The sequence below is a fragment of the Cheilinus undulatus genome, linkage group 15 (assembly GCF_018320785.1).
Source record: "Cheilinus undulatus linkage group 15, ASM1832078v1, whole genome shotgun sequence".
Classification (NCBI taxonomy): domain Eukaryota; kingdom Metazoa; phylum Chordata; class Actinopteri; order Labriformes; family Labridae; genus Cheilinus; species Cheilinus undulatus.
In genome coordinates this window covers 5,218,214-5,231,889 of record NC_054879.1, presented here as the reverse complement: position 1 = coordinate 5,231,889, position 13,676 = coordinate 5,218,214, and the positions used below count along the sequence as shown (strand labels likewise).

General features: G+C 39.4%; 1 protein-coding gene across 1 annotated transcript in view; it reads right to left on the bottom strand.

The window, feature by feature from the left end:
• The window catches only part of wnt6b (wingless-type MMTV integration site family, member 6b), a 48,449-nt gene that overhangs the window by 2,786 nt on the left and 31,987 nt on the right, over positions 1-13,676 (bottom strand). The gene's annotated exons all lie outside the window — the stretch shown is intronic.

Sequence of the window (13,676 nt, the reverse complement as noted above, 5' to 3'; positions counted from 1 at the left end):
AGCTACAAAAAAGAACCTGTTAGATTTCCCAAGTTGTGTGTCAATCTCAGAATACACTGCCAATCATCATCTTTTATTCTCTGATTGATGCCTTTAACCTCTGTGAACCATGATGATTTTTTTCTTCTGGTCAAGTGATACCAGCAATTACCATTACACAACTTCCAGAAAAGATTACTTTTTTCAAATAGCATTTTCATCTACATCTGTCTCTTATTCCCAGAGTAGGGCTGTTCATCTCTCCACAGTAGCATTTTAATTCACAGCAAATAAGGAAAATCCTCGTCTTCAAATTGCACCAAGGTAGTTAAAATGCTAGATGATGCTGGACTATATTTTTTATCACTAGCTTAATTCTTTTATGCTTTATTCTGTATTTATTAACTGTAAAGTTAAATAGTAGTTACGTATATAGACATATGTGTATGTTAATGAAAAAATATTGCAATATATCAGTATCGGCACCCCTGTATGGTGCATCGTATCGCCAGAGTTTTGCTAATACACAGCTCCAGGAATTACAGAAAGTTTAGAAAAACTTACAGTCTACTGTAGAGCCTAAAATAACCACCAGGCACCAACACACTTTATCTACATTTCACATAAAAACAGGTTAAGATAAGTTTAAATGCTTTTAAAGACAGTTGGTTTAATTGTGCTTGACTTTGCTGCTGCACCTCACACCACCTGTGTTTCTAATCGCCTAAACCTTTCTCATCACTGATCAACTGATGAAGAATTAAATTGTTGTTAAAATCATGTTGCTGTGGTTCACATTACAACCAGTGGAGCATGTTGAACAGCTTGACTTTAGAGAAGAGCACGATGCCAGCCCCGGTATGTGTGTGCATGTTCATCTTCGGCCAAATTAACTTGACATTAGTGGCTGGATTTCATTTTTAACATTTAAAGTGCTGGTTCTCAACTGGGCAGGCATCAGGACCCAGCAGCAGCCCCTTATAAGAAATCCCTTGCAATTCCTCCCCCTTCGCTCTCCCCCAGCTTGCTTTGCCACTACCAACATCAATCTGGGCCCGGGCCCATTCCCAATCCGATCCACCAGTTGAGAACCACTAGTTTAAAGAGACCAGCAGATTATAATAAGAACAATACTGAGGGACGCTGGTTTGTCAGTGTGTACAAACTTCCACCAGTTTATTCTTATCAATACGAACATTTTACCGGAATAAATGCTTTCGCCAATACAGTTGGGACTGCAAATCAACAAATGAAAGCTAAAGATACAGATATAGATATAGTCATTTATTGTCATTGCATTGTAAAAATGCTACCAAATTACATTTGGCAGTCTCCTCTGTAGCAGCAAGCACAGTAGACCAAGCAGTGGTTAGAAATCCGCAGCCTCACGTCATCCATTCTGCTGGCGAGGGAGTGGGCATCCGGGAGAAAGATGCTTGGTAGGGCAGGTTTGGTTGGGGCCGCTCTTAGCCTAGCCTGCAGACCGGCTTGTTTGCCCCGCTTTCGCCTTCTCGCACAATGCTGTCGCTGCCTCCTTCCCGCCGGCTGTAGGTGTCCTGCTGCTCCATGTCCTCCTCCTTTCAGTCTCCGAGCACCCCGTTGTCTGGATAATCTCCATTAGGAAAGACGTAAACTCCGTGGGCATGCTGTCAGTTCTGGTGTAAGTATAGGGCTTTGTTTACTGCTAGTGATGGAGCGCCGGGCCGCTGTGTTCCTACGCGCCGCCCCATGCCACCTCAACAGGTAGCATTCAGTAGTCTCCTGTTAATCAGACAGTGTTCGGTTGCAGTTACTGGCAGTTGTTGTTAGCTTTTACGCTAGCCAGGAGTTGTAGTTGAGACTGAGGTCCTCTTTTCACCTTTTTATGGGTTTTTCTTGATGGAAATTTTCCGTTCTTTTTCTCAAAGGTGTCCTGGACCATCCATCTTCGTTGTTTTCACAGGTTTCAACATATGTTGTCAACTTAATCGTGAAATAACACCACAAGTCCAAGATATAACTCAACAGTGTGCCTTTCTTGCTCAGAGTGCATCTTTCTTGCACTAAAGCACTTCATAGTAAATAAATCACAAGCCCCTGTGTGCAGATTTAATCTCTATATAGAACCTGTAAATAGAGATCACCACATGGTGACGTGTAGAAGTTTTTTTCAGTGAGGTTTTATTTCAGTTCATTGTTTGATGCTATAAAATACCAAAATATAAAATGCTCATGTGTTGCTGTGGGTACTGGCTTACAAATTTAGAGGGGAACCACACAGAAGTCACAAGAGTCAAAACGTCTATTAGCCTGAATATCTGCTTCACAAGAATCTGTTGTGCTGTGGACTGTACTTTCCCGGGGGATCTCTGCTGTGTTAATGGTAAGTTGAATGTAAGTTTTTGTTAGCTAAAGTCCTTGACGTCAGTATCACGGCTCTTCCAGGCTATCTCTACCGTGCAGCATCTTGCTCCAAAGAACAACATGTCAGTGCTGGTCACTGACATATTTTTGCTTCATTTTTGTGTGAGATGGAGGAGATTGAGGCACTCAGTCCATATTGTATATTCAGGATTTACTCAAAACAGGCAGAAACTTTAATTTTCTTTAATAGAAGAAACAGAAAACAAATGTAACGACAGACAACCCCGTGGATTTTTTAAAATTTATCTTTTTAAATAAGTTGCTGCTTTATCATCTTTCTTTTTTTATCCAAAAGGGACGACAGTTTACCCAGTGAACATGAATCTGTAGTTAAGATAGCTTAACTTAACTTAACTTGCACTCACAAGTCAAACTTCCCATAATGCAAAGTCAAGGCACCAGAAAGAACGCACATTTCCAAAATGACTTATGATCCATTAAAGAAGATACAAACAAGAGGTTGAAAATAAGTCTTGATTGGAGGCCGGTGGTTTTGGAAAATATATGAGCTAATTAAATCTGCTAATACCCACAAGAAGACACGGACATAAAATCTTTTTTCCATATCACTTTCACATTTTATCATTCCATGGGGACAAAAATGCATTAAATGTCCTCCTAAACATTACACTGCAACACTTTCTGACATGTTTTATTGACAAACCCTCATCAGGCCTTTGCTGATCGTGCACGACTTTTCCTCAACTGGAAAAAGAGAGGGCCACAACAGTCACCGGTTTTCCATCCGACCATTTATCTGTTCAGCAATTCATCCAGCCAACTGTCCCTCCATCCGGTCAATCATTACAGCAGCCACATGGAACAGGATCAAAGCCCCGTTCTCTCAGTCCTGGTCCATTATGGCGATCTCTGGCATCGCTGGCTTTGCAGTGCTGAGAGGTGGGTTATTTCTCCCTCCAGCATGCACCCTCACACTCATGCTCACACAGCTGCTGGTTTATTTTGGGTGCAGGGCTTAACACTCCTGACTAAAGGCATGTAAAACCACAACTGCAAATTGATTGTCTGTCCTCGCCGTTGGTGACGGCATCATTCGCACCCTCGGCTCCACATATCTTTATCCTCAGTTATTGCAGCTTTATCCATTCAGAGTACATCAAAAGAGAAAGCTATGGCAGAATCTCAGAGACCTGCGGGGGATATAAGTGAATGCTTCTTTGTAAATGCTAAAACATACACATTTACTTTCTTCCTGGATTCTATCTGTTTATTTGTAATCATAAGTTTGTCCATTCTCCTTTGTCAGCATTAGAAGACTAGCTTACTGTCTCCTTTATTTTCTTTTATGATTCATTTTATAGCAATTTATCCAGAGAAAAATGACATGCAAAACTCTGGTTCTAACACATCTTGTTATATGCAGTGCTGGGAGTAACTGTTGCACAGCAGCATTTATGAACTTTGCATACATACAAGACTTTATTCCATTCTCTACTATTTCATTAGCAGACAGTTTTATTTTCACGCATGCCTACTGAGACATGTTTTACTTTCTTATATTAAAATGTGTGACTATCTTTTTTTAAAACCTTACATACATTTTATCATCAGTCTCAGCTTCATCCACTCCCTGCATTGCTGAAAAAAACCTTGGTGTTTGGATATAGAAATCCAAACACCAAGAGACAATAAAAAGCAGCAGACCATAGCACCAGAAGTTATATTAATATATGATCTTTTCTGTGTTAGCTCTGTGATTTTTACTTTGAATAAATTTCAAAGTAAATTTCAAATTGTGCTGCAAAATGCATCAGAGGACCAGAGGCACAGTATCTGTTCCACAAGGATTCCTCTTCGCCCTCTTATCATGGAGCACGTCTTCATCACACCTATGTATCTACTGTAATCATACAACTGAGCAAAGTTTGCAAATGAAGCCCCGACAGCTCTCACACAATCATAATATATACTCATAATTAGTCATAGGTAATGCTGAGCTTCTCAGATTAAAAAACGTTTAAAAAATTAAACACCATTGTCGATCAAATCAAACTTTTATTTATTAATATCTCACAATGATCAATCAAAACTCTCCTCAGTAATATCTTACAGCAGAAGACAGAGAGGCCGTTATGTGAGGAAATCAGCGTGGGCCTGTGAACAAATAAAGACTGCAGTGAAACAATGTTTTCTTGTTGTTTTTTTAGACCACTTCTGTTACAATCTGGGTTGTTTAACCATCTGTTCATTCATGAGTACTTTTGTTTTGGTGTCAGAAAGTTTATCTTCTTCGACTTTCTTCCGTTTGCCGCTGTGGTTCACCCCTTTACCTGCTGGCTCATTTATTTGCATTTTCATTCATAAGGAGTTTCACATTGACCCTTTAAGGTTGACTGGAGGTGATTCAAAGGGCAGCGTGGGATGAAGATCATTGTGCACACATTTGGTGGATCCTTCCATTTCGTGATGTTGGATTTAACTGAACTCTGGGGGATGTTCAGTGCCTTGGACATTCTTTTGGGTTCAACCCCTGACTGAGGCCCCACCCAAACGGAGATGAATTCAGGAGTAAATGCACAAGTTTTTTTCTTGTATTGGTGTTTCATCCACACAGAAACGGCATTCTGGGAGGCCGTAAATGCTACTTTTTGAAACCGGGGCCTTTTTGAAACGATTACGCCATACATAGTGTAGCCCACTAACACCGCATGCACATGTCAAACCACTACAACAATGGTGGATTACACAGCTCCATTCGTGCTGCAGAAGCTATTGGGCTTATCATGGCTTTTACAGCAAAATGTGTTGCTCCTTTACCACCACCAAGAACAGCATACACCAGATGTTCTCAAATCCGCTGCAGATAACAACCACAAGGACAACTACGAGAAAATTTGTGGCAGTTTCTGTGATCATCTTCTCTCTTTTGATGCATTTCCGTGGCAGCGTTGCGGCACCACTTACAGGCTTGGCATACATACTACAGTGTTTTCAGTCGTTTTCAGTGGTTCCATGCTCATGCAGACATTTCCTGAAACAATTCCATATAAATGGAAAACTTTTTCAAAACTAAATGGAAATATACAGTTTTCGTCTACGTGTGGACAAGTCCTTATACTTTTCAATAACTTTTTGTCTGAGATGCTTGGAGTGTTCCTTTGTTTTCATGGTGTAATGGTAGCCAGGAATACTGACTAATTAGTGACTGGACCTTTTAGAGACGCAAACTCTTGAGACTCAATCACTGCGCTCAGGTCATCCAAATTTCACTAATTGTGAGACGACTAGCACCGATTGGCTGGACCAGTTATGTTGTTTCCTTTCACATTGCCACAGCAACAAATTTACCACCTTCCCCTTCTCAACCAATGTGTGCCAGACAGATTAATGTTTTGCTCAAACTTAGACAGGAGTCAAGTCGTTTGATGCCCGCCAGACTGAAATTCATGGACAATAGCCTACGGCGAATCTGAGGGTTAGACATTAGAGCAATAGCATTACAGCTAACGGATAAAGTTAACAAACAAGCCTGTTTAAGCTACCGCTGGTCTCTACCTGAGCAACCAAAGTGTGTTCCTTTGCTTTAGAAATAAGAAGGAAGTTGGAATCACTGGTTTGTATAAACAGAGCACTTTACAAAGGATAGATGATGTACTATAGACCAGGGGTGTCAAACTCAATCACAGCAGGGGCCGGATTCTGGATTCAGGTCTAACCTGAGGGCCTAACAGGGTCAACATTTAACCATAAACTGTCAACCTCATTTTAACCAGTGATAAAATACAAAGAAAAAAAAACAGCATTGATCATAAATCATTTGAAAATTCAAAAAAGTAAAAATGCTAAGTTTAAAGGCTCAAATCTGAGATAAAAATCCAAACCTTTAAATTCCAAAAATCAGAACACGGTATTAAAAATAGAAAAATAACGTTTTTAAAGAGCAAATATATGAGGAGAAGGTTGAAATCATAAGTTTGAAAGGTCAAAATATGCGATCAAATTTCAAATCATGAGTTTAAAAGTCAGAAATATGACTTAAATTTTTAAATTGTGAGTCTGATAGGTCAAAATATTGGATTTAAAATCCAAAATGTCAAAATATGAGCTAGAATTTATATTACTGAAAGTTAAAAATATGATTTAAATTTAAAATTAGAAGTCTAAAAGGTCAAAATGTGATATAAAAAGTAAAAATTATGAATTTAAAATGTCAAAATATGAGAAAAAATGAAATCATGAGTTTAAAAGTCAAAATATTGGCCTAAAAAGCCAAAGTAAGGGGTTGAAAAGGTCAAAATATGACTTAAAATTTAAAATTGGGAAACTAAAAGATAAAAATGTGACATATAAATCCAAATTCTGAGTTGAAAAGGTCAAAGTATGAAATGAAAAGTTAAAATCATAAGTTTGAGTTATAATCTTGAGATGCAAAATTAAAAATATGACATAAAAACACAAATTAATTTCTTTCCCCATATTCTTGACTTTTTATGAAATCTTTCTTACTCTTTACTTTTTCAGATTTTTATAGTTTAACAGATTATACTGGAGGAAAACCTGCAGACCTCATACTGGTGGGCCAGTTAGAATACAAATATGATATGATCCAGCGGGCCGGATATAATCATTCCATGGCCGGATTTGGCCCCCAGGCCTTGAGTTTGACACCCCTGCTATAGACTAAATAGATTTGTATAAGTTTGAGAGCATGGGAAGAGCAAAAAAAAATCAGTGCTAACAGAGCCACTGTTTGAGTGTGAGCACTAAGCAAAGGACTTTATTCCTAAGAAGTAGAAGGCAGCGACTGTCACCACTGCCAACTCCATATCACATGATGCAGTGAATGGGATTCATTAGGAATGGTAACACACAAAGAATGGGTGGCGTGCAACAGAACCTGCATGCCTGAGAACACTGTGATATCAATTCCAGCTGTAAACCTCAACGCTGGAAAATCAGTGTTCATTTGTGTGTGAACATGCATGTGTTTGAATGTATTTTAGTTAGACTTAAACCATGATGACGTTTCAGGTATGTCTTCTCTGTCATATGCTTTTCTGATGCAGGTTTAATGAAAAATGTACTGCAGATTTTGTCCACAATCTTTTGACATCATCTTTTATCAATGCCACCTTAAATAAATCTCTGGTCCGAGAGACTTCATGCACTGTGCTACATGTAGATTTCTGTACTCTTGTGTGTTTCTCTTAGACCACCTCTCACAGTTCCTCCTCATTAGCAGAACAGTTCTGAGATTTTCAGAAGCAGTGGCAGTCTCAAATGAAGACTTGTCATCCCCAAAACATTTCTGGATCTATTTAAAGACACGTGTGTAATTTCAGCTCCAAGCTCATTATCATTGAAACAATATGATGATAGCACCACAAGCGGTATCCAGACAATCTAAAGGTCTGTCTAGCTGTCCTCAGACGCTCTTATTTAGCATCTAGTCCTGTACATGGGTATGAAGCAGATGGTGTTTGTTACCAGGAGGAACCCACCCTGGTTATGGCAGTTAAAGCTCATTTGGTTTGAAAGGAAGTGGCAGAGCAGGGGGGTGGAGAGAAATTACAAATAGAAGCGTTTTGTTACGAGAAACAGAAGCTATCAAAAATTGGATGCTTAGAGGCGCCCTGTTTCATATTTTCCTCGGAGACATGAATTCCAAACAAATTCTCTGCCATGGTGGGTGTCTGGGCCTGTCTACGTCTGCTCCTAATTCCATAACGGCCCTTCAGCAGGAATTAGCACATATTCCTTTAATACTCTGACTTTTAGGGAATGATACAAGAGGAGACAGGGGTGTTTGGGTTCAGAGTCAAAATAAATAGATTTTGTTAGAAAATATGCGGTTCTTAAGGAGTTAGGCACTAAAATCTGTGAATGGGTGGCTGTTGGTCACATACAGTACTTTTCCCAAATGCAGACGGATCAAGTTTTAGTGGGGACAACAGATCTCAATGCACACTAAGGATTATATTCTTAACAGAGCTGCTGGGAAAAGTTGGCTGATGTTGACTGTAAGCAACATCAAATTGGTAATGTTTTGATATCCTGTCATCAGCGGTTAGTAATGTGATGACCCTCTGTCTGTCACAGCAACCTTAGAAAGAGACTGACAGATGGGGGAAGGAGGAAGGATGTCACATTTCTTTATCTTACAAAGTCTGTGGTAAGTTAATTTACCATAAACTTAATGAAGAATAATCAAATACAGCCACATAAAAATGAAAAGCATTTTGTATTTTCTTATCCTCCCTTATTCAGGCATTGCACTCACAAATATATGAGAGGAACTACAATCACCATACCTTCCTACCTTCTGATCATGGACATTATTATATCAACTGATTTTTACCCATGCTTTGATAGGGAATAGTAAGTACAATGAGTAGTGAATAATCAAAGCATCAGTCAGCATGGGTCAATGACATTGCATCTTGTGTAAATGAACAACTACAGCACACTATTTAAAATATTACTCACTGCAAAATGCAACTCAGTTTTGTGCAGAAATACATGATTTAGGGTGCTTTTACATTAGGCTCGATTGAGTCGAACTGCTCCACGATTCCTCCCCCTCTCCCACTGGCTAGCATTCACACTAGCAACATCCATCCAGGCTCATTGCATATGTACTCAGTCTGATACAGCAGGTGGCAGTATGTACATAGCTGGTCTACAAACCTGCCAAGGAGAAAGAAGAAGAAGCTGCCATGGCAACCACTCAGGTCATGACCTGAGCAAAGACTGTTTATGATTTATCCTGGCAAAAAAGACCATCCTGCCACCATGGATTGGTTTTGATGATTTCTGCCTTTTATTGAGGAAAATTGTGAACAAACTGGAGAGTATTTTAGTTTTACGATGATGTCACGTAGCTGATACGACACTATTTCCTGTATCTGGGCACAACTGCCTTCACATCTCATCTGAACCGCGCCAAAGTCCACTTGAATCGCGCCTGAGATCACCTCCCCAAATGGGCCAGGGCCCGGTGCCTCGGTGCGGTTCATTTAAATTCACACCAACCAAAACGAACTGGACTTTGGACTCAAGGGCACTCGGATCTGGGACAGGGACCCTGGTGTGAAAGCCACTATAAAGAAATCAAGACATGGACAAGTATACCGAATAAATAGTGAGTTCTCACCCATTTCTAAGTACCAAAAACAGTTGATTTTTAAAGAACCACTAAAGTTCAACACAAGTGTAACACCACAAGATCTAAAACCAAAAATGAAGCAAAAGAGTGCACACAAAAATGCAGTTTACACATGGAAAGGTAGCTCAAATACTACACTGACTTTGATGTCTTTAGGCCACTTGTTTTACAACACATGTAAAATTCACTCCATTTAGAACAAAAACATTTACACAGTGATGAGAGTCTGGCCATGCAAAGTGCCATCCTGCTCAGCCATGAGCTCTGTACTTATGCTCCTCTATCTTTCACAAGCACACGCCCTCAATTCTTCAAATAGGCTGATGACCCACTCTACCTTTGAGCCACAGTCAAGGAAAATTTCTTTTTCTCAAGATATAAAAAAAAAAACAAAGGAAACCAAGCGTTCAAAAAGTCCTATCAACAGTACTAAAGCCTGAGCTGTTTCTTAAATACTCCTAGCAGGCCAGACTCTCTGATGCCTCGATGCAGTTCTCCTTTATGATGCAACACAATGCAATACATTTAGATAAATGCCATATGATAAAGAACAGCAGCATTAACTTTACAATTAAGGTATTTAGTGCATTTTAGAGAAGTAACGACATTTTTAGTTTTTCAGCATCACAGTGACAAAAATGTCTTAATACTGTCATGACGGTTTCACACAATAGGTCTTCATGGCAAAAAGTGCAGTTTCTTTAGTGAAGACTGCAGGGAAGTAGGAACAATAGTTCCCATTGGCCTCTGCGTACCGATTATCCTTTGCCCTCCACTCACTGGCTTGATCTACCAGCATGAAAATGATGGATGCTACAAGAGGCAAGAGAGAACCAAATCACGTTTTTCAGATTGTGGAAGCTTCAGCGACTTTTAAATCTGACGTGTGGAATTATTTTGGTTTCCTGGAAGAAATGAGGAAGGAGAAAAAGTGACTGACTAACAAAAGCCAATATGTAGACACTGTCAGACAGCGGTGACACACTTGATGGGGAATACGAGTGATTCAAGGAGCCACTTGGCAAATCATTACTCTGAAAAGACTTGCAAAGATGTGAGGAGCAGAATCTGGGCAGGCCAAAAGACACTTAAAGAGGCTTTCACAATCCCACTTCAACGCAACAGAGTGACGGCTCATTATGAATATGTGGCCAAACACCAAAGGTTTTAGATGGTTAGGAAACACACTGGTGCCAAAGTATAAGTATATATTTCTACGACTAATACACACCTACGACACTTTCTGCACTTACTGTAATATTCAAAGTGCAACTGTTGTTAAATTAATGCTAACATCACTTTTTTCCAGGTAATTTGTTGATTTGAGGTTTTTGATACATACTGTTCCATGGACTTGTTACCAAGGTTTTGTTGTACCTTGACATTTTGATACCGTTGCATTCCTATTAGCAACTATATCTCCAGTTATGGTGTGAACAAGGTGCTCTATGGCAGAGTTTGTTCTGTAAAGTTTACCAGTGCAGTGTTATGTATATGTATAATGGAATATTACATTACTTAAGATAACTTTCTGACTGATGAGACTACAGCCAACGTTCAGTGAGATGAATGGGGAAAGGTTAAAGCAGCAGCAGGAGAGAAGAGGAAGCGATAAGTTAGGAGGTTACGCGCTTCATCACAGTGTGCATATATGCACTGATTAATTCTCATGGCATGAGATCTCCTCACACCCCTAATATTTAGGCTATATAACCTAGGCCCACCTCTGAGCAACAGTCATAGAAAGGTTTAAATATACAACAAACAAGATACGAAACAAACAGAGGAAACCAAGCTTTAAAAAAGTCTATCTACAGAGCTAAAGCCAGCATGAGCTGTTTATTTTCCACAATGCACTTAGATATATGTCATATGAGAAAGACCAGCAGCATTAACTTCACTATTAAGGTATTTATTGTGGTTGAAATGGGAGGGAAATTTGACTCTGTGTACGTTCTTTTTAAAAGAGCATCATTGTAAAGATTTTTATCTCAACAGTCTGTCAAATACCTCTAGCCAGATCAGAAAATGCTTTTATTTGTTATCCTAAAAGGGCATGGTTGCTTAATTTGCAACCTTTTCCATTCTGTGACATCAGTGTTTCCATGTTCAGGTCCACGGGGGGTTGTAGCCTTGCCCACCTCACACTGCTGATGGGTGGTGTTCCTGGACCTTAAAACAACTGATAAATACAGTCACACCACCTCACACTGGGTAAAGTCCCATCAACTGTGACGGATCTGTGTAACATCTACTCTCAGCCTTGATAATGCAGTGATTTAGTTTCTATTACTATCGGAAAATCTCAGTTTTTAACAACGACGTGAGCTGCTGTTATTGATATGTCTGATTCTATTCAAGTCAAAAATATTTAGCTCTAATAAATCCTGTGCTGTTGACTTTAAGACTTATTATCATTTAAATAAGGGCTTGAGGACCAACTTATGGTTGGCGAGGACCCAATGTATCTATATGCATCATTTCTCTGTCAGAAGAATCGCTTATTTGGGGGCTTTAAAATGCTCCAAAACTCACCAAACTTTACAGAGAATTGTTCCCCAGTGGAAATTTTGGTGGAATTGTGCAAGTCCATCAAGCAGAAATGTGGAATAGGGGACTGAGTAAGAGCCATGTGCTGACAATTGGTACACGTACGTATCATGATTAGACAAAAAGTCTCTTGGGTTTAGCCTCTAAAATGCACAGGAAGCGCACTAATTTTAGTGTTTTTCGGGCGACTCACAAGTTTGATATTTTAACGAGCTATTCAGAGGGATTTCATCAAATTGACTCCAGATTTTTTTAGCTAATGCAAAACAACCTGGAGATCTAAAACTGGATGAACTGTGAGTTTGTACCCTTGGGTGGGTACGTGACTGGAGCACAAACTTAAACTACTTTATTGTACATATTTCGCATGGAAAATACACAAACAATTCCTTATAACTTTTTAGTGCTTTTGTCAATCATCACTGAACTTCACAGGGACGATCACACATTGACCCTGGATAAATTCAAACATCAATATCATTACTTTGTCAGAGCGCCCCCTTCTGGTAATTGAACATTTCCACCTCTTAATTTTTTTAATATTCCTTTTAAATATTCAGCCCCCACACACCATTCAGCTTGGCTTATGATTTTTGATCTGCATATGAGTCATCATAAGACCTACAAAAAAGCCTCTTGAAGCCACACCCAAATCCAAACAGGAAGTCAACCAACTTTTTCTCAATTTCAAAATAAGGCGTTTTTGATGGTGCCAAATGACTTAAACCTATTAAAACCTTAGTTAACAATATTCTATGATCTTCTGCTCTTTCTGGCAAGACTTCAAGACTGCAAGTGACACAAATGGGAATGTCTTCATTCCTCCTATTTTACTTAACCTATTGAGCTCTGATTAAAAGAAAGGCCTCAATAACTGGCCACAACACATACCTGTTTTATTGAAGGATGTCTCACTGGTGATGGCAAGCATTTCAATATCTCGCCAATTAGACAGGAAGTATGTGCAACTCTCATACCAAACTTCTGATTGCCTTTAAATTTTTCATGATCAAGGTCTGCCCCTCTACATATTCAAAGGTTAATTTCATCGTTTTGATGTTGCACCCCTACTAGCAACAGGAAGTGACACACTTTTACCATTTCTTTATTGGTGAGCAATTCGGAATCTTGCTGTTTCACAGGAAGTCAATGTTACTCCATTATAAAATTTCTGATTTGCTTCAAATCTCACATGCATGATCAGGGTCTGCCCCTCATCATAGTTAAATGCGTATAACATGTTTTTGTTAATGTGTCACCTACTGTAAGACAGCAGAAGCATCTCTAACATATGAGGCCCTGTTTGTTTTTCACGTTATTTGATAAATAGCAGTCCTAGGAGGATCAAGATGCTTTCTGTGTGCTGCTGCAGCACACTGCACAGGCTGCTTGCGTCCAATTTTTCACACACTCCTGCGGTTGCAACACACCCTCACACACCAAATGTGTTGGGGTGTGAGGGCCCTTCAGCTCTGCTTGCAGCCCAGGTTACATTTGGATCTTTATGTTAAAAAGTGAATTCATCCATGCTAGTCTTAGGACACAGGTCAGAAATATAAATTAACGAAAAACATTTTATGTTGCCCATACCTGCAACAACCACCAGCTGTTTACTCGT